The following is a 21678-nucleotide window of genomic DNA, read 5'->3' on the forward strand; positions in this document are numbered from 1 at the left end:
GGTAATGCAGCTCTGTTTATCATATTAGATACATTTAAGTGTGTTGAAAATGATGTTATGACGTTACTCCGTGCGTTCACTTGTACACACTGCTAAGAGTAAAGCGCTCCTGCCAAATAAAACCCGAAACTGAGGGTAACCGCTTCCTCAGATTCTATGCTGAAACATCCCGGTCCTTAGTTAAAATAGCAATTTTCTCACAATGTACAAATAGTTGGAAACATTTGGAATATTGTAGGTACTCAAATGAACAAAATATATAACACCGGCCTAGTGGATTTTGGATATTTTACTGCAAAAATACTACATAGTGCATCTTTAGCTATGACTTTTTGCTCAACAAACTCCTAACTACTGTGTACTGATACTAAGGTAGTTCGGTCAGGACCACTTTGAGAATTAAATTTATTGACAATCTTTGTTTTGGTGAAAGGCTTAGGCTCAAAGATGCTCGAGCTGCCATACTAGACAGCTCGAGATACACCCTTAAAACATAATCCCCCAGCCTTCATAATAGCCAAAAGTTTCTTAGCATATATTACAGAAAAATATACAATGGTAACAGTTCTACACAGAATCCAATACTCCATAATGAAGATACTAGAAGGCGAAGGGGTGGAGGTGGGTGTAAATGTCTGTTCGACAGACTGAAGAACATGAGTTTGATTGAGCTTAAATACTATAATTGATTAGAGAAGGTGGAGTAACAAATCAGCTGAGCGTCAGCTGATATCATTTAGCGATCAGTGGTCTGCCTGAACTACGCTTGAATTCCATTAGATCACTCAAGCTTCATTTTTTAAGTTTAGGTATTGGGCAGGATAAAGGGATGTAGAATATGGTCATGAAGAATAAGGCATTAATGCACTGAACAAAATTATAAATTTAACAGTTTGCTCCCATTTTTCATGATCTGAACTTAAAGATCAAAAGGCCTTTCGCTCAAATATTGTTCACAAATCTGTCTAAATCTGTGTTAGTGAGCACTTCTCTTTTTTTTCAGATACTCCATCGTGCGGCATATCAAGATGCTGGTTAGACAGCCCGATTATTGCACAGGTGTAGCCTGGCCAGAAGGAGTGGGTCCGAAAACCAGTCAGTATCTGGTGTGACCACCATTTGCCTCACGCAGTGCAACTCATCTCCTTTGCATAGAGTTGATCAGGTTTTTGATTGTGGCCTGTGCTGGATATTAGCAGGAACTGGAACATGCTCAATGGGTGACATGTTCGATCAGTATGCAGGCCATGCAAGAACTGGGAGGTTTTCATCTTCCAGGAATTGTGTGCATCACATTCACAGATTCAAATTCACAATTCTATAACCGTGGCATTTAAGTGTGATTTTTTTCAAGGTAATGAAGTGAGGTATTATGAAAGAGACAGGATGTTCCTTCTACCCGAGTTTGAGTAACCTGTCAGCTTGGTTAAATGTTTCAGCTCACTCACACACTGACCAGCCTGTCACTTTATCTCCAACAGGGTCCATAGAGGCCCAAGTGACGATGTCAGAACGGCCCACTCATGCGCACACACACACGTCCACAGAGGTGTGGAGCTGACAAATGTCAAAACAACAGCCTGACAGGGCATCACTCAAGAGTCTAACACATTTGTGCCACAAGACCGCTCTCTATATCTCTCTGTCTCACTGACACACACAACATTTCTATTGACAATAGTACACCTCTTCCCCTCTTAGTTTTCAGAGCACTGACCATGACTTATATCAGCTACACATGATGAACAAGAACAAAAATCTTTTAGTGACACACTTGGACACAAATGGACACATAAGTATAAAACATGTAGAGTATTAGCATTGACCTTTTATTATATTTCATGAGATCAGGTTGTTAAATGCAACATCTGCTCTTGGTAAATAAAGAATTTCCAAGGCACTCCAATGGTGTAGAAAAAGTTTAAAAGCCTTTCATTCATCATGGCTTAATCTTATAAAAACAGGTGACAAGCACACCTACGCGTTGCGGCTTACAGGCCTTCAACAGAGTATGAGTATGTTAACTTAGCATAAAAGCATCATGTATAGTCAGAGGCCCTTTAAAGGAAAGTCTGCTCACTCTTTGAGTCGCTGGCCATATTTGGAGTGCCAACAGGCCGCCATTTTAGGCATCCAAGTCCTATATCTTCTTAACCTGAACATTTAAATCACATATTTCAAATCAGAAACAAAATATGTCCTGCACATGTTGTTTCTTACGTTCAAATAGCATTAAAAAGCGTATTTTTTAGGCTAGTCTTGCCAATGTGCATGTGCAGTCCTACAGTCTTTTCCTAGAGGAGCAATTAAAAACATCTGCACATGAAGCTTCTACTACAAAAGGCTTAAATATCTGACTAGCCAAACAAAGCAACAATATTCATGTTAATATATCCCTCAACACATTATTTTTTTATTCCATCTGTTTTATTGTGTTAGTATTTATAGCCTATGTGAATACAGGCACGCTGCACATTTCCCCTCTGAGTTATCTGACGGCTTTGTATCACTAACTTTCAGCTTGACTTTTCATACCCCGCATAGAATCTTATTAATCATCATAACACTTCGATATCTATGTCTCCTCTCCTTTCTTCTCCTCCCTTCCATGCCTCTTTATCATATTCGTTCCCTTCCTTCTCTCTGTCCCAATAAGCCCTTGTAGAATAATGTGTGTTAAGACCTAGACATCACTTCACTTTCATTAAGGAAGAGTGCTTCTCTTCTTTCTTTAATGAGTTTCTGGGGGACAACAGCTGCCTCAATATGATGGCTGCTTTATATGAACCTGATTTATGAGGCATTTACACAAGAAAAAAAGGAGAGATGACAATAGAGAAGGTGAAGGAGAAAGAGATAGAGACAAAGTGAGACGGAGAACGGAGAGAGAGCTGCGTCTAATTCTCAGGGGTGATATAAAAAAGAAAAGCTGTGATTAACTCCCATATCTGATCTGTTATTATTCTCACCCAAATGAAAATCCAGACGTGAGGATATATAAATCCCCTCGGCACACACACACACACACACACACACACACACACACACACACACACACACACACACACACACACACACACACACACACACACACACACACACACACACACACACACACACACACACACACACACACAGTATCCGGCTCAAATAACTCACCCACATTAGCACTTCAACCCACCAGCAGAATTCCACCTGTGACACTGCCGTTTGTGTGCGTTGATAACCGACAGGAAATGAGGATTTTGAGCTGTCTTGTGTAATTTAAATGCACAAGAAGGGAGTGTGACTGCTTGATATGATTGTGTGAGATTGAGGGCATGTTCCTTTAGAAATTAAATCAAATCTGAGATGTGTACAGACGGTAAGTCAACTGCTCAATATTTTTTGAATATGACGTACAATTTAAATCATGGGTTCCTGCAGGATTTTATCTGATGGTATACGCACAAAGGGGAAGGGTTTTTGGCAAAAAAAAAAAAAAAAAAAAAAAGGATATATGCTCATGTTAAAAGAGTGCAGGATTGAAAATAATCAAAGATATTTGAAAATGAACAAAGATATCTGCTTTCCTGGTTCAATCCCCATCTTTCTTAAAACAAGGGATATTTGGAATTCGTCCTAACGTATCACACCTTTAGTACAGTGGGGGAGGTTGTAATTATCTGATTGGTCAGTTTGAATGTCTCACATTTGGTTTTTAGTCACATGGTCAAAGAATGGATAAAAGAATATTGCAACTGTTGCTCTGGGCTGTTATTCTCCGGCTCTCTCTTTCTTCTTGGGGTCTGCTCTCTGACTCTTCTGTTATTCTCTGGCTCTCTCTCTCTTCTTGGGGTCTCCTCTCTCACTCTACTGTTATTCTCTGGCTCTCTCTTTCTTCTTGGGGTCTGCTCTCTGACTCTACTGTTATTCTCTGGTTCTCTCTCTCTCTTCTTGGGGTCTCCTCTCTCACTCTACTGTTATTCTCTGGCTCTCTCTCTCTCTTCTTGGGGTCTCCTATCTCACTCTACTGTTATTCTCCAGCTCTCTCTCTCTTCTTGGGGTCTGCTCTCTGACTCTTCTGTTATTCTCTGGCTCTCTCTCTCTCTTCTTCGGGGTCTCCTCTCTCTCTCACTCTACTGTTATTCTCCAGCTCTCTCTCTCTTCTTGGGGTCTGCTCTCTGACTCTTCTGTTATTCTCTGTCTCTCTCTCTCTCTTCTTGGGGTCTCCTCTCTCACTCTACTGTTATTCTCCAGCTCTCTCTCTCTTCTTGGGGTCTCCTCTCTCACTCTTCTGTTATTCTCTGGTTCTCTCTCTCTCTTCTTGGGTCTCCTCTCTCACTCTACTGTTATTCTCTGTCTCTCTCTCTCTCTCTCTCTCTCTCTCTCTCTCTTCTCTCTCTCTCTCTCTCTCTCTCTCTCTCTCTCTCTCTCTCTCTCTCTCTCTCTCTCTCTCTCTCTCTCCTCTCTCTCTCTCTCTCTCTCTCTCTCTCTTCTTGGGGTCTCCTCTCTCACTCTACTGTTATTCTCTGGCTCTCTCTCTCTTCTTGGGGTCTCCACTCTCACTCTACTGTTATTCTCTGGCTCTCTCTCTCTTCTTGGGGTCTCCTGTCTCACTCTTCTGTTATTCGCTGGCTCTCTCTCTCTTCTTCGGGGTCTCCTGTCTCACTCTTCTGTTATTCTCTGGCTCTCTCTCTCTCATTTCTTGGGGTCTCCTGTCTCACTCTTCTGTTATTCTCTGGCTCTCTCTCTCTCTTCTTGGGGTCTCCTCTCTCACTCTTCTGTTATTCCCTGGCTCTCTCTCTCTCTTCTTCGGGGTCTCCTGTCTCACTCTTCTGTTATTCTCTGGCTCTCTCTCTCTCTTCTTGGGGTCTCCTCTCTCACTCTACTGTTATTCTCTGGTTCTCTCTCTCTCTTCTTGGGGTCTCCTCTCTCACTCTACTGTTATTCTCTGGCTCTCTCTCTCTCTTCTTGGGGTCTCCTCTCTCACTCTACTGTTATTCTCTGGCTCTCTCTCTCTCTTCTTGGGGTCTCCTCTCTCACTCTACTGTTATTCTCTGGCTCTCTCTCTCTCTCTCTTCTTGGGGTCTCCTCTCTCACTCTTCTGTTATTCTCTGGCTCTCTCTCTCTCTTCTTGGGGTCTCCTCTCTCACTCTACTGTTATTCTCTGGCTCTCTCTCTCTCTCTCTTCTTGGGGTCTCCTCTCTCACTCTACTGTTATTCTCTGGCTCTCTCACTCTCTCTCTTCTTGGGGTCTCCTCTCTCACTCTACTGTTATTCTCTGGCTCTCTCTCTCTTCTTGGGGGTCTCCTCTCTCACTCTACTGTTATTCTCGGGCTCTCTCTCTCTCTCTTCTTGGGGGTCTCCTCTCTCACTCTACTGTTATTCTCTGGCTCTATCTCTCTCTTCTTCGGGGTCTCCTGTCTCACTCTTCTGTTATTCTCTGGCTCTCTCTCTCTCTTCTTGGGGTCTCCTCTCTCACTCTACTGTTATTCTCTGGCTCTCTCTCTCTCTCTCTTCTTGGGGTCTCCTCTCTCACTCTACTGTTATTCTCTGGCTCTCTCTCTCTCTCTCTCTCTCTCTTCTTGGGGTCTCCTCTCTCACTCTACTGTTATTCTCTGGCTCTCTCTCTCTCTTCTTGGGGTCTCCTCTCTCACTCTACTGTTATTCTCTGTCTCTCTCTCTCTCTCTCTTCTTGGGGTCTCCTCTCTCACTCTACTGTTATTCTCTGGCTCTCTCTCTCTCTCTCTTCTTGGGGTCTCCTCTCTCACTCTACTGTTATTCTCTGGCTCTCTCTCTCTCTTCTTGGGGGTCTCCTCTCTCACTCTACTGTTATTCTCTGGCTCTCTCTCTCTCTCTTCTTGGGGGTCTCCTCTCTCACTCTACTGTTATTCTCTGGCTCTCTCTCTTCTTGGGGTCTACTCTCTGCAAAAAATCAATCAAAACCACAGCCAATCAGAACAGCGTGTGGGCGGAGCTCTAGCGGCACCAGAGATTAATCTTGACAGCACTTGCAAGGAAATGATAAATAAATAATCAAATTTACAAATATTACACCATTTAAACTACTAAAAATACATACTGAGTTACTAAAACAATTGTTGTCATAGAAAGACTTGTTTGTTCACAGTTTGAACACTCTTGATTTTCATGTATTTTTTGAATGATCCTTTTGCTACTTTTAGTATGACAAAGCTGGGAGTGCTAATTGATATTCAAAGTAAAATTACACACTTTTAACATTACATAAAGCACATAAACACTACCTAAGATTAACATTGCCGTGTTTTGTGTTGTTTTTCCAGTCGCGACGTCGCACGAAAAATTGTTTCGCGTGTCGCGGCTGGTTTACAAAAACTCTAATTAACCTGGAAAAGATACCTTTTATCTCGTGTTGCGGCGTTGCGCCGCAGTTAGGACACGGTGTAACCATAACCAGATTTTGGCATTAAAACCTTTCAGTTTCAAATACTGTGCTAACTAGTTTTGCTACCCATTGCAGTAAAATATCGTCACACTATAGCAACGCTCTCCCACATATTTAACTAATTCCGTCATTGCATAAGTAGCAGTGGGTGATTATTGATGAGAAATTTACTGTTCCCTTTCGAAAGGGAGCTCGCGCTGCGTCAGCTGACGCTACGGGGAACGCCTTCAGCGTGACAGGTGTCTGAAATCGCTATCAAATCACAATCCTACTGACCGTCGGCAGCTGGTGATGTCATCACCGTGCGACCAGGAAGTATAAAAAGGCACCGTGCCAACATGACAACATCCTTTCGTCTTCAGGGACTGTTTTGTCTGGTTCGCTAGAAAGTCAGAATGAAGTGCACACGCAAAGTGAAGGGAGCGTACAGGAAGTGCGCTGATCCGTGTCCCAGGTTTCTCACGCCTGGGGACACGCACACCCTTTGTGTGCTCTGCCTGGGGGAAGAGCACGCGCGGGAGGTTCTCGAGGGGGCTTCCTGCGCAAACTGTGAGCGTTTTCCGACTGAGGACGCTCCGCTCTCGCTTGGCCTTCTTCTCGAGGGAAGAAGAGCCAGCATTTGGGAGTGGTCCCGCTCATGCTGAGGCTGAGCGGCGCCGTTTGTCCTGGGGCTCCCAGATGGATCTGGCTCATCGTCTGGGGAACACAGTGCTCACGGACGATCAGCCAGGTCGCGAGAGCAGGCGGACGGAGGAGGAGTCGGATGGAGACTCCTCCTCTTCGTCAGCCCGTGCTTTTCCAGTCGATCAGAGGATGGCTGTGGATGAGGAGGAAAATAAGGCTGAGGCCAAATCCTCCCAGCCATCCTGCCCCGTGTGTGGGGAGCTGCTGGATGTGAAGCTCCAGCCCTGCCATCGAAAACCAGTTAAAGACGACTTCACGTCTTAATGGCAGGGCATACACATCGGCGGGTCAGGCGGCGGCGGCCTGGCACACAATGGCTGTGTTGCTGGCTTATCAAGCTGGCCTGCTGAGGGACCTCGATCGGGGGGAGGGTACCCCCTGATGCGATGGCTGAGTGGCTAAACTTGGTGGGCATCGGGGTGAAAGAAAAGGCTTTTCTCCTCGATGCCCCGGTCTCGCCCTCTGGGCTTTTCGGCACCTCCGTCGAGGCGGTGGTGGGAAAGTTCAGAGAGGCGAGGGCGCGCTCAGCGGCGTATAGAATGTGTATTCCGCTGAGGTCTGGGGCGGCGCCCAGGCAGGAGGGTGTCCCTGGCCCATCAAGATCCGAGGATCATTAAAAAAAAAAAAAAAAATGGGCCAACGCAGTAGCGTGGCCTCTCGTGCGCCCCTCCGTGGAGGAGTAGGACGTGGAAGAGGCGGGACACCCGCAACAGGAGGAGGGACATTGGGGAGAAGAACCGCTTCCAGCGCCCAAAGCGAGGTGGTGAGTCTCCGCCCCTAAGGGCGCGGAAGTGATGTTGTGTCCCCTCCTTTGTTGTTCTGTTGTTTTTCTTTTTTCTCCCCGGGCGCGCTTTACACCAGGCCGCGCGGGCTGATGATGAGCGGAGGTGAGACTCTGACGAAAGCCTGCCAGGCCGGTGTGTGCTCTGCCCGCACACAGTGCATCGTCTCTGGGAAAAGCGGGATTTCGCGGCCGCCTCCTCGGCCTTACATGTGAGAATAAAGCGCCCCACCCTCAGGTTAGTGCGCCGAAGCATGCATGTTACATGAAGCGATGAGGCACTGAAGACAGCGGGTGAGTCCCCTTTTAGGGCAAACATTCTTCTTTAATGCCGTATGTTTGGACTCTATGCTTCCCTGAGGGATATTTTGTCTACAAAAGATGAAGAAAAGTGTAACAGTTGGAGAAGTGGGCCTGTAGTTCCCCAGTAAAGGTGGCTAGAACGATGTTTGTATAAACACAGTGTGTTTATGTAGGCTTATGTTTGCTAGTGTAGCAACAGTAGTTTATAGGGCTGTTTTCTCTTCTGGATATGTGTAATATGAGCAGTTGAGGCCACCGCACATGCCGCGGGCATGCAGCGGCGATATAAACTGACGTATGTTCTCCTGGTGAACTTTTTAGCTGTAGCCACCTCTGGGTAGCGGTGGCACCTCTGCTAGTGAAATACCTAGATGAATTGGTGAGGTTAGGCTAGCGCATGAACTGCAGTAAGGTCTGTCCCAGTCCTTTTTAGGGCCGTTGTTGTGGGATTATCAGACCGATGCTAGTGCATCAGGTTGGCCTAGGCTGTTGAGGGGATGACGGTGGCGTCTCGCGGTGGCATATCGCCCTGGCAGTTTCCCCGGGCTCCTGTCGGTATCCCCGCAGGAGCTTTGTATCCCTACCCGGCCTCCCCGCAGTAGGGTCGTCCGGCCAATGCCCACCCCCCTTCTGCATTTGGGGGTTGTTATTAATGCAAAAAGGTGTATAGCAGAATGAATCGCGACTCAGCCAGTGGTCGTGGGGACGGGGTAGGCGTCTCTTCGCGGTGCGCAGTCAGACTGGTTTTGCTAGCCCCGCCCCCCAGAGCTAGTGCGGCCGCCACTTCTGGGCGGCCCCCCGGCTTGGTTCAGGAAATGGCCGGTTGTGTGTGTTCAATATCTTTCACTTTTTGCTCTGTGTCTTCTGCTTCACCTTTTAGGCTCGGGTCGAGCTGTACTTCGCAACCATCTGAAAGCATCGGTTGGTAGGATGCTCCCCTGGAGTCGAAACACTGTCACGGCTGACGCCCTTGCGCGGACGGCGGACCGCTGGACGACCAGACGGCCGCCCTGGAGGCAGGTGGCGTAAGTTGTACTCCCCTCGCTTTAGAGGGTTCAAGGCGTTTTATGCTGAGTGCACTGCTGTGGGCATTGTGTTTTAGGTCCACGCTGGTAGGCGCTGCCTGAGAGACTGCGCCGTTGCAGAAGGCTGCTATGGGCCGCTGGGGCGGACCGACTATAGAAGGCGGGCTGGCGGGAGACGCCAGCCGAGGCAGTCCGGGCAGTTAACTCTGGGTCAGGTGGTAGGCCTCAGTAGGCCTCCCTGCGGGTGAGTTCCGACATCGTGGCCCATGTGAGCGGGGAGGGTTCTCCCCAACGATGTCGGCTGCAGCAGAAACCTCGTCATAAGTAGGCCCCTAACGGCCTCCCTGGGGATGAGTCCCCAGGTAGTGACTGGATACCCAGTCCTCATCAGCCAGCAGACAGCCACTGTCAGCCCGACTTTAAGGGCTCGCTGAGTTTCAGCACGCCTCACATGGCGTCCCCTAAGGGGGTGACCTAGGGTTCCGACCATTGGTTGACAGGATCTAGGCCACTTTAGGCCTCCTGTAGGGTGAGCCCCGGTTCCCAGGTCTTGCGACAGTGTGCGTGGGTGCTAGCCAGGCGGCCAGCATAGTCTGCTATCAGGGACGGGCCGCTTCAGGCCGTCCTATGGTCGTTTCCCGGCCCTGCGGGGTTTCCGGTGGGATTTGCCATCGGATAAGCACCGTATGTCACCAATCTAATAGGGAACTGCCATTCGGCAATAGGCCTCTCCAGGCCGCCCTAAAAGGACCGGACTGTACGTGGCATCAGACAGGCCTCCCTGGAGGCAAGCCCCGGGAACACAATAGCTCCCGACAGTTTGCACGTTGGCTGGCAGGAAGTAGGCCACTCTAGGCCGCCTGAGGGTGAGCCCCCGAGCTGGGACGCTCGGTAGGCCAGTGTATTATGCTGTCAGGTCTCTTCGGGCCTTTTTGGGAGGGGATTCCCGGACCAGGTCTCGGTGACAAGCTAGCCATTAGCATAGGTGGCTTCTGGCGTTATAGCCTCATGAGCCTGAGGAACCAGTAAAGCCACCTTCCTGCGGCTCTTAACAGCTAGCACTAACGGTGCCAGGTAGAGGCGCCTCCTGGCCTCCCTGGAGGGGAAACGGTTCCTCTAAGCGGGAACGTAGAACTGGCTTTGGGCTGACAGCTAGCGGCTGCCTGCCGTTGGGTCCCGGCCTGGGCCGGTATAACTCAGTGGCGGGCTCGTGCCCTAGCACAACGAGACTCCGTTTCTGCTGCGCAGTCCCTTCAGGACAGGGAACTGGCTAGCCTACAGCATGGTTTACCTACCAAGCTGGCTTAAGAGCTCCCCTCATTGAGGGTCGTCTGCGAGCTTACGGCCGCTTGAGTCTGATCAGACATTTACATTTACATTTACATTTAATCATTTAGCAGACGCTTTTATCCAAAGCGACTTACAAAAAAGGGGAGAGTAATAGAAGCAACGGAACAGACAAGGCCAAAAACCTGTAAGAGCTGTAAGAAATCTCAATTAATTAGCACAATACACAATTAATTTTTTTTTTTTTTTTTTTTTTTTTTTTTTAAAGACAGACATCTACAACAAAAACTCACGTCCGCACAGTGCCGAACACTGGATTTTGATAGCTAAGATAGCTACAACCCATTAGGACTAAGGCTGTTGCCCCAGCTGTTGTCGTTAATGCAGATTCAGTGGCCCAATGGGTTGGTTTTGTATTGTAGCTAAACGCGCAGCAATAGCCATCTACAACAAAAACTCACGTACGCAATATACAGAACACTGGATTCTGATAGTTATGATTACTATGTAACATACCCGCCTGAAGGCGCAAATCCGGATGAGAGACGTAGATATGATCCCGGAGTGTACGCTTTTGGTCGTTGCTGTGGTGATCAGTAAGTGCTATTCTGTATTGGTCAAGTGCAAATGGAAAAGATGTGTCTTAAGATGTTTTTTAAGAATGGCTACAGACTCGGCAGCACGAATTGAGATCGGCAGGTCATTCCACCAAGTAGGAACGGTCCAGGAAAATGTCCGTGAGAGCGATTTCAAGCCTCTTTGGGATGGAACCACGAGGCGCCGCTCGTTCGCAGAACGCAAGCTTCTGGAGGGTGTGTAAGTCTGAGCAAGTGAATTTAGGTATATTGGTGCCGAGCCAGAGGTTGTTTTGTAGGCGATAACTAGTGCCTTGAATTTGATGCGAGCAGCCATTGGCAACCAGTGCAGTTTGATGAAGAGAGGCGTAACATGCGCTCTCTTCGGCTCATTAAAGACCACTCTCGCCGCTGCATTCTGGATCAGCTGCAAGGGTTTGATAGTGCATGCTGGAAGCCCAGCCAGAAGAGCATTACAATAATCCAGTCTGGAGAGAACAAGAGCTTGAACCAGGAGTTGTGCAGCCTGTTCTGATAGGAAGGGTCTAATCTTTCTAATGTTGTATAAAGCAAATCTGCAGGACCGGGCTGTTGCAGTAATGTGGTCAGTGAAGTTTAACTGGTCATCAATCACAACTCCAAGGTTTCTTGCTGTCCTTGATGGAGTTATGGTCGATGAACCAAGCTGAATGGAGAAATTTTGATGAAGTGCTGGGTTGGTTGAGAAAACAAGTAATTCTGTCTTTGCAAGATTGAGTTTAAGATGATGCTCTTTCATCCAGTCAGAAATGTCTGTCAGACAGGCAGCGATACGAACACTGACTGTAGGATCATCTGGTTGAAATGAGAAGTAGAGTTGAGTGTCATCCGCATAGCAGTGATAGGAGAAGCCGTGTTTCTGAATGACAGAACCTAATGATGACATGTAGATGGAGAAGAGAAGTGGTCCAAGGACTGAGCCCTGGGGAACCCCAGTAGCTAGATTATAAGACTTAGACACTTCACCTCTCCATGACACCCTGTAGGACCTACCAGAGAGGTAAGACCTGAACCACTGGAGAGCAGATCCTGAGATCCCCGTCCTCTTAAGTGTTGACAGGAGGATCTGGTGGTTAACTGTGTCAAAAGCAGCAGACAGATCCAGCAGAATGAGCACTGAGGATTTGGAAGCTGCTTTTGCCAGTCTCAGTGCCTCAGTTACCGAGAGCAAGGCCGTCTCAGTCGAATGGCCGCTTTTGAAGCCGGATTGGTTGTTGTCTAGGAGGTTGTCCTGTTCAAGAAACCTAGAGAGTTGATTGAACACAACTCGCTCAAGGGTCTTTGCAATGAAAGGCAGAAGGGATACCGGTCGGTAGTTTTCTAAAAGTGCTGGATTCAGAGAGGGTTTCTTAAGCAGTGGGGTTACCCGAGCCTGCTTAAATGCTGTGGGAAAGGTTCCCGTGTGAAGAGAAGTGTTGACAATGTGAGTGAGTGCAGGAGTGATTGAAGAAGAAATAGCCTGAAGGAGGTGAGTGGGAATAGGATCAAGTGGACAGGTAGTAGGGTGATTGGAAAGGATGAATTTAGAAATATCTGCCTCAGAGAGTGGAGAGAAGGATGGAAGCGTGTTCGTGTTAGTTGTTGAGATGTGCGTGTCAGTTAGTGATGAGGAGAACTGTTTGCTAATGAGAGCTGTTTTGTTGGTGAAACAAGTCAAGTGCTGCAGACGGGCAGGCCCCCCTCGGGGCCTCCCGGGTAGATCAGTCCATAGGCCTTTTTAGGCCTCCTGAGCACCCCTGTAATAAATGTGCTCAGTAGATCCTAGGATCGAGCAGAAGAGACTCCCCTCGATGGCAAGGGTAAGAAGCACTAAGCTGAGTACTGCTCTCCAGGATTCCCGTCTCCGAGTTCCGGTCTGAGGAGGACATTGCCACTTTGCAGTCCCTCAGTCTGGATGCTCATAAGTAGAGCGATGTCCGGAGGCTCTGTTTTGACAGACAGGGTTGGCCAAGCTGGGGTGTCCCACAGAAGTGATGCCAGGTGAGGCCTCCCTGGTGGCATTCGGTGAAGGGTTTTCCCGAATTAGTGACGGCTGGTGGCGCCCTCGGGTCCCCTAGCCACATTCCCTTAAGGGACTCCTTCCTTCGAAAGTAGTAGGTCCCAGGCCCTCGAGCAAGCCGAGAGTAGGAAACCTCAGTTAAAACTTGTTTAGGTTCTCTCTTAGGCATATAGCTTGGGCTATGACCGTAGGGAATGATGTCACTGGCAGCCTGTGTGGCTAGAGTGGGAGTGGTTCAGACTTTCCGCGAACACTCGTCCAGGCAGTTTTCACTGCCAGTAAGGGGCGTGCACTCCCCTCAGCATGGCGGCGTGGGTATATCGTTCCCCGTAGCGTCAGCTGACGCAGCGCGAGTTCCCTTTCGAAAGGGAACGTCCCCGGTTACGTATGTAACCTTAGTTCCCTGAGAACAGGGAACGAGACGCTGCGTCACATGGCCATGCTTCAAGGTGTGCCTGCCCACAGTCCCTTCAGACGAAGCGGATGTTGTCATGTTGGCACGGTGCCTTTTTATACTTCCTGGTCGCACGGTGATGACATCACCAGCTGCCGACGGTCAGTAGGATTGTGATTTGATAGCGATTTCAGACACCTGTCACGCTGAAGGCGTTCCCCGTAGCGTCAGCTGACGCAGCGTCTCGTTCCCTGTTCTCAGGGAACTAAGGTTACATACGTAACCGGGGACGTTTTCTATCATCTTGCTGATAATGTCAACCCTGCTGCCTGAACCACTGTAGGTGAACCACCCTCAAAAGAGGTTTCATTGCATCCACTTGTCAAAGAAAGTGTAAACTGCAGTATGAACTGACAGCAGGATCTATGAATTTCGTATGCAAAGATGTCAGCCCCATCAGAGGATAAAATCAGGATAGGAAAAATTGCCTGAATTTATGCCTAAATTATGTCAATTTTTTATGTAAAAAATAATGCTAGCATTATAAGTGCACCAGAGGAAACATTATAAAATAATAAAACAATGCAGTTCATGACCCATTTAAATGATGGAATGTATTTAATTAAATAACATTATTTCATAATTTTATTATATCATTTTATAAATGGTTTATATTATAAAATTAATGCAACATACAATATAATTATAGTCGTGTTAGGATAAAAATATATATCTACAAGGCATTACAGACTAAGTGCTTTTTGATTACATGTGGTTTCAGTTGTTCATATTTTTTTCGTAAATTTAGAATATATTTTAGAATATTTGTGGTGAATCGTGATTTGTTCTTGAAATCATTTCACGTACGCATGTTCAGCGAGTGAAACCCATTGTTTTTCATGACTATGATTCCAGTATATTTGTCGGTTTAATGTGCCATCTATGTGAAGTAAAATGGCTCTAAATAGGCAAATTAACCATAATGTAATTGCCTCATATTGTGAGATGGGTTGAGACTGCTCTATACTGTAGGGGTGTCCCGTTCACCAGTGCACTAATTCCTACACGCCCATTTGAAAGCTGTTTAGTGCATGAGAATGAGCTGTAAAATATTGCAGAGGTTTTCAAGAGTGGATTTATGCTGCCGTTTTGAGACCGTGGGGACTATCCTGCTCTACCAGTATTGCGATAAACATGGACCTGGAGAGGAGTTAATGGGCTCATAAGCTCGACTTATAGGTCTGGCTCTGTTTGTTCTATCAGATGGGGTGAAGTCCAATGAATTTATAAGCAGTTCATGCTGTAACCTTGGGGCCAGTTACACGGCCAATCCTGCTGGTCAGCGATTCAGTCTGTGTCCATCAATATGCAATATATGTACAAATTTAGATCAAATTAATTAAACTCAAATTATGTCATTGGCAGGTTGTTTGTCAGTTACGTTTGTTCTGTCTTTGACATCACAAGATGGATGGTCTGCTTGTTTGATCGTACTCATATAATGCACTTTGTGATGCTCTCCTGTGAATATATATACACAGTATAGTGGCCAAAAGTAATGTCCCGAGGGGATATTTGTTTTTAACGACTCTGCAAGACTCCAAGCACCACTATACATGCTTACAATAATTTAAAATAAAAGGTGGAGATTTATATTTTCCTAGGCCAAATAGAAATCGCATTTGGCCACTACTGTATGTTAACTATGGAGTGCTTTACTTTTGAGGTGTCACTGGTGTGGTGTGTTAGCCTGACGGGGTCATACTCAATTTTACCGTAGTCAGAATATGAGTCTGTTACTTCTCCACTGGCCTGTAATTATGGGGTGTGTTTCAACCGAACCAGGAAAGACCTCAATTGGATAGCCCTACAACCAATCAGAGCGACGGAGCGTCGCATAAGGTTAGTTGTCAAATGTCAACAGAACTCAACTGCACTGTGTTGCCAAGTCTGCATTTTTTTCAAGGGTTGTTTTCCATGTCCGCGGGTTGAAGCGACCTCAGTGATGTGATATATAGACCCAAGAATGTGAATTTTAGCAAGCAACCTTGCCAAAATACCCCCCCCCCCACACACACACACACACACGCACACACACCATTATAGCAAGAAGCTATTGTATTGGGCTAGTAGTTGGCGGGTTTTGTTGTAAAAACTTGGCAACCCTGTCTGCATGCACGCTGGAATAAACGATCTTTGCCAGTGTTGTAAAAAAATGAAGTATACACAGAGTCCTTACCAACATGATCATCATTTCTGAGAGAAACTGTGAAGGTGAATGCATATACAAACAAGTTCTCAAATTCAATCCGAGCGCCTTTGATGACGTGGATGATTACGTTACTGTATATTATCTGTTTGTCATCATCTAAAGACCGCCCTGTGAATTCATTGGTCCCAACAGTTTATATTTGGCAATAATTACTCCTCATAGGATCAAGTTCAGACCGAACTGACTGAGCTCAAATGTTGTGGGCGGGGCTGAGTTCAGCTGGCATCCAGGCTAGTGGTGTGTATGTATGACAGCTCTTTGAACATTAATGTATTGACATACAGACAGTCTGAAACTGCCGTCAGTTAACAGGTCTTAAAGAGACAGAAGGGATTTTTAATCTCCCCTTCTGTGTGCTGTTATTGGTTGGTCAATACTTAATTAGTGTGTAGAAGGGGAGTTTGTCTTTCCTCACCTCACATACCTTTATAGCAATATACACAATTTACATTTACAATATACACTATATCGCCAAAAGTTTGGGATGCCTGCCTTTACGTGCGAGCTTTGATAACATCCCATTCTTAATCTGTAGGGTTCAATATGAAGTTGGCCCACCCTTTGCGGCTATAACAGCTTCAACTCTTCTGGATAGGCTTTCCACAAGGTTTAGGAGTGTTTATGGGAATTTTTGACCATTCTTCTAGAAGCATGGCTTCTTCTTGCTTTGTGCACTGGTGCGCAGTCATGTTGGAAGAGGAAGGGGACAGTCCCCAAACTGTTCCCACAAAGTTGGGAGCATGAAATAGAAAAAGTCAGAATACTTGTACAATGCAACTAACACCACAGGGTGCCACAGGGATTATTGGACAGTAGACTCGTCCCCAGAATACTTTTATTGAGGGCTTTATTTAAACGGTAAGTAGAACAGGAGGATTGATAAAGGATGTTAGATATTGTATTCATCCAACACAAATTACAATCAGTGCAGATATGACCAGATTAGCAAAAGAGAAATAAAATCTCTAAGCTCTTGGTTGTTGTCTTTTGTGTCGCAGCATCATGGACAGCACCACAGCGAAGCAACTCGACTGGCTGGATGTCAACCAATCACAGCTGCAGTCTCTTGATGCTCATCAACGACAAGGACAAAAGGAGTGCTGACATCTGCGTCTGATAACGAGTAACAAGCAGAGGAAACGTGACCGAGTCACTTCGTCTCTTTACAGCAGCAACGCATAGTATTTGAAAGAAATGAAACAAAAATAAGTTTTCATATTATAAAATCATGACGAAAGTGTTTTTGGTTGTCAAATGTGCTGTGATTATTCTGTTACCCTTGAACTTGAGGGACTAGCTTAATACACATTGACAACAGATGGGAAGAAGTCAGTGCAAAAATCTTTTAGAAAAGTTAGTAAAAAGGGCACGATTTGTTTGCAGATGGCACCTGATTTAATATTTTGAAACTAATGCAGTTATATTCATTTTTAAGTTTTAAGATGCTTTGGGGCCATTGTATATGGTTAAGTCTCAATCTGCCAGAGTGTTTAATTAAAGCTGTTATTAAATATATTTCTGCTTGAATACACCATAGTGTGATCTAACCATATGGAAGACCATTCCCAAGGTAGCGTGGCGATCCTTTGATGTTTATTTTTTACTGATCTCTGTCTTTAGAGATAAATCATTAAAGCAATTCTTTGAAGCACTTACTAACAAACCAATCCATTTTAAAACGCATGACTTTGTGAGGAATAAGAAAATTTAATTATAAGTAATAGATGGATTTTATTGTGTCTTTTATTAGTTTATCTATCCATGGTTGCTTGCTCACTTTTGTTGATTTCTTGGTCGATTCTATGCTATATGTCAATTCATTTTACTTTCATTCACAGGATATGAATTCTTGATATCAACAATTTAATTTTCATTAGTAAAAACTCTAATCCTTGATATCAGTAATTATGTTTCCACTATAGTGAAATGTCACCATAGGCTCCCATTCAGATTAAATTCTTGATATCAACAATGTAATACTTGATATAAAGATTTAAATTTATGATATCAAGAATTCATTTGTTGATATTAATATAATTTTAGATATCTAAAATGGCTTTCTTAGTAATAATCACATTCATGATATCAGAAATTAACATTGTCACTAGTGGAACTTGAATTGTTGATGTATAAAAATTAACATTTTTACTAAAAGTAGTTAAATTGTGGATATCAGGAATTAGCATTTTAACTAGTGAAAACTGATATCTATCAATAATTCAAATCCTGTGTTCATAAAAGTCAAAACAGCTTGCCATACTACCTATCTATGTTGACATAATGATTTTAATGTTAATTATATTCTTATTTTTAATCAACTCTAATTATCTGTGTAATAGGCACACACACACACACACACACACACACACACACACACACACACACACACACACACACACACACACACACACACACACACACACACACACACACACACACACGCACATGTCGTGTTTCCATGTTTTATGGGGACTTTCCATAGGCGTAATGGATTTCATACTGTACAAACTGTACATCCTATCCCCCTACACTGCCCCTGACCCTAAACCTACCCATCACAGGAAACATTCAGCATTTTTACTTTCTAAAAAAACTCATCCTGTATGATTTATAAGCCTTTTGAAAAGTGGGGACATGGCCAATGTCCTCATATTTCACCCTCTCCTTCTAATAACTATGTCATACCCATGCATGTCATTATACACATTTGTGTCCTCATATGTCACAAAAACATGACACACACACACACACACACACACACACACACACACACACACACACACACACACACACACACACACACACACACACACACACACACACACACACACACATGTCTGGTGCGCTATCTTTGTGGGGACTTGCCATAGACGTAATATATTCTATCCCCCTACACTGCCCCTGCCCCTAAACCTACCCATCACAGGAAACATTCTACATTTTTACATTTTCAATAGAACTCATTATGTATGATTTATAAGCTTTTGTACCCATGGGGACCTCAATTTAGGTCCCCACGGTGACACGAGTCCCCATGAGTCTGTGTGCATTCAGTTTGAAGTCCTCACCAGGCTAGAAAAACATGTACACACACACACACACACACACACACACACACACACACACACACACACACACACACACACACACACACACACACACACCCACGAATGTTGTATAATAAAGTAAGGATGCAGCAAAAATGGCATGACATAAGAATATAACCTATACCAGGCTTTAAACCACAGCAGGACCACCTAAAGCCTTCCCTTTTCTTCCTATAATAACAGCCCCTAATTAGTGCTATTGTACATATGCTTGTCTGCTTTCTGCATAGTAGTTTGAGCACACAGAACTTTCTGTTCCCTTTATCTGGCTATTCACCACTGCATATAATTTTAATTATAAACAGCTGGCTTGAGAATGCCGCTAACTTAGAAGGGAGCTGAGGGGAACAGCGTGTCCGATACCCCCACCCCACACCCCCATCGCAAGGCCTGTGAGAGAGCAGACGGATGCATTGAGCTTTAAAGTGGCGAAAAGCGTAATACTGCATTTTGTTAAATTATATGTCCAGAGCAGATATTTGTTTTTAATGACCCTACAAGTTCGATTCAACCATCTAAATATGAGGATAATATTTTATAAATATGAGGGAAGTACAAAAACTAATTTGCTTATAATCAATTATAAATATTTGGACCAGTTGGTGCAGTGTGTATTTACAGTTTTTCTCGATTGCTTAAACACATTTCTTGAAACTATGCCTCATATTCTCAAAACTATAAACACAAATCCATAACGTCTCACCCAGTTTCCCAAACAACCTATTTTCAGGTAAAAATGAAGCTCTACAATCAAAACCATTCACTCTTGCTGAAAAACCAAACTTTGCCCTCAGACAAGACACACAAGCCCTCAAAATCACACACACTACAACATAGTCTAACACACTGGTGCAATAAATTCAAAACAACATTTCCAAAACTGGTAAGTTATGTTACTTGTGGTTCCCCTCCTCACAAACCTTTTCACATGATGAACAAAAGACACAACCAATGGATACATTGGCACATTTTTATTCATTCATTCATACTACACAGTACAAAAAAAAAAAAAAAAATTTGTATTCCGCCTCAGCCTCCCGTCTTTGGTCTGGGTCAGGCCAGAGAATCTCATCCACATCACAGGCTATATTAGCCCTAGCCTGGCAGCGGGGGTAAAATCCTCTTGCATGCCTGATCCACCCCTGGCACGCATCTACTGACACATGGCCTGGACGAGGTGAACAAGCATATAAGGTTCTCGATCATACACTTTCCACTAGTGTTGTAGTCAAGACCACCTAAACCGAGACCAAGACAAGACCAAGACTTTGAAGGGCAGAGACCGAGTCAAGACCAAGACCAAGACAGGCCGAGACCGAGTCAAGACCAAGACCAAGACCAAGACCAAGACCAGTGCATGTCCCCACACTTATGATAAAATGTGGAATATGCATATGATTGGCACTTCTCTCGTATGATCAACTAAACTGGCTCTAATTTCATCCGAGACTGCTTGTCTTCCTCCTCCTCCTCCTCCTCCTCCTTCACCACATCCTCTTCCTCTCCCTCCTCCTTCACCATGTCCTCTTCCTCCTCCTTCACCACATCCTCTTCCTCTCCCTCCTCCTTCACCATGTCCTCTTCCTCCTCCTTCACCACCCACGTCCTCTTCCTCTCCCTCCTCCTTCACCATGTCCTCTTCCTCCTCCTTCACCACGTCCTCTTCCTCCTCCTTCACCACCCACGTCCTCTTCCTCTTCCTCCTCCTTCACCATGTCCTCTTCCTCCTCCTTCACCATGTCCTCTTCCTCCTCCTTCACCACCCACGTCCTCTTCCTCTCCCTCCTCCTTCACCATGTCCTCTTCCTCCTCCTTCACCACCCACGTCCTCTTCCTCTTCCTCCTCCTTCACCATGTCCTCTCCCTCCTCCTTCACCACGTCCTCTTCCTCCTCCTTCACCACCCACGTCCTCTTCCTCTTCCTCCTCCTTCACCATGTCCTCTTCCTCCTCCTTCACCATGTCCTCTTCCTCCTCCTTCACCACCCACGTCCTCTTCCTCTCCCTCCTCCTTCACCATGTCCTCTTCCTCCTCCTTCACCACGTCCTCTTCCTCTCCCTCCTCCTTCACCATGTCCTCTTCCTCCTCCTTCACCACCCACGTCCTCTTCCTCTCCCTCCTTGACCTCTTCCTTCATTTCTTTGTGGATCCATTGTTCCAAAGCTCAAATGAACTGACTCTGGCACTTTTATGTATCTTGAAAGTTCTGATTGATGTGTGTTAAATTTTGACTCTTAGTGTTTTCACCTGGGTAATTGTGTGCTAATTGAGCTGAAACTATGCTGACTTGAGTGAACAATATTGAATGCTAGTGCTTTCTAAATGACCACATGGTCTAGGCAATGAGAAATTAAGGGATTTGTGTGTAGAGTTTTGCAGTGACAGTTTAACAAATCTGACTCATGTGTCAAAACAGGGAATAGTGTTTATAGTTTAGTGAAATGGGTGTGCTTTTTGATAAATGGCGTTATGGTTTAGAAATTTTAGTTCAAAAGCCTGGTTATAGTGTTTAAGCAATCGAGAAAAACTGTATTAGTATCTATTGAAATAAATGCAATCTAATAATATACATAATTATGTTTTCAGTGGTGTGTAAAGACCTTACGTAATATACAGTTATGTTTCTATTACCTTAGAATGAGCCATTTCATTTTCTGAGCCATTTTCCGCAGGTCCCCCTTACAGGGAAGTAACCATTTTGCGGCACAATGTTTCTACAGCAGCCCTAAATGGACAAATTGCTCTACAGAGCGCTAGCTACTCTCTGCTCTCTCAGGCGATGACATCTTTGACCTGTGTCAGC

General features: G+C 45.2%; 1 long non-coding RNA gene across 1 annotated transcript in view; it reads left to right on the forward strand.

Annotated features, from left to right (window-relative positions):
* The window catches only part of LOC137090572 (uncharacterized), a 45711-nt gene extending 28543 nt beyond the window's left edge, over positions 1 to 17168 (forward strand). Inside the window, exon 3 of the long non-coding RNA XR_010907899.1 lies at positions 16767 to 17168. This is a non-coding gene — a long non-coding RNA (uncharacterized lncRNA). The remainder of the gene's footprint in view (positions 1 to 16766) is intronic.
* The last annotated feature ends 4510 nt before the right edge of the window (positions 17169 to 21678 follow it).

Source organism: Pseudorasbora parva, chromosome 10, assembly GCF_024679245.1.
Source record: "Pseudorasbora parva isolate DD20220531a chromosome 10, ASM2467924v1, whole genome shotgun sequence".
Lineage (NCBI taxonomy): Eukaryota > Metazoa > Chordata > Actinopteri > Cypriniformes > Gobionidae > Pseudorasbora > Pseudorasbora parva.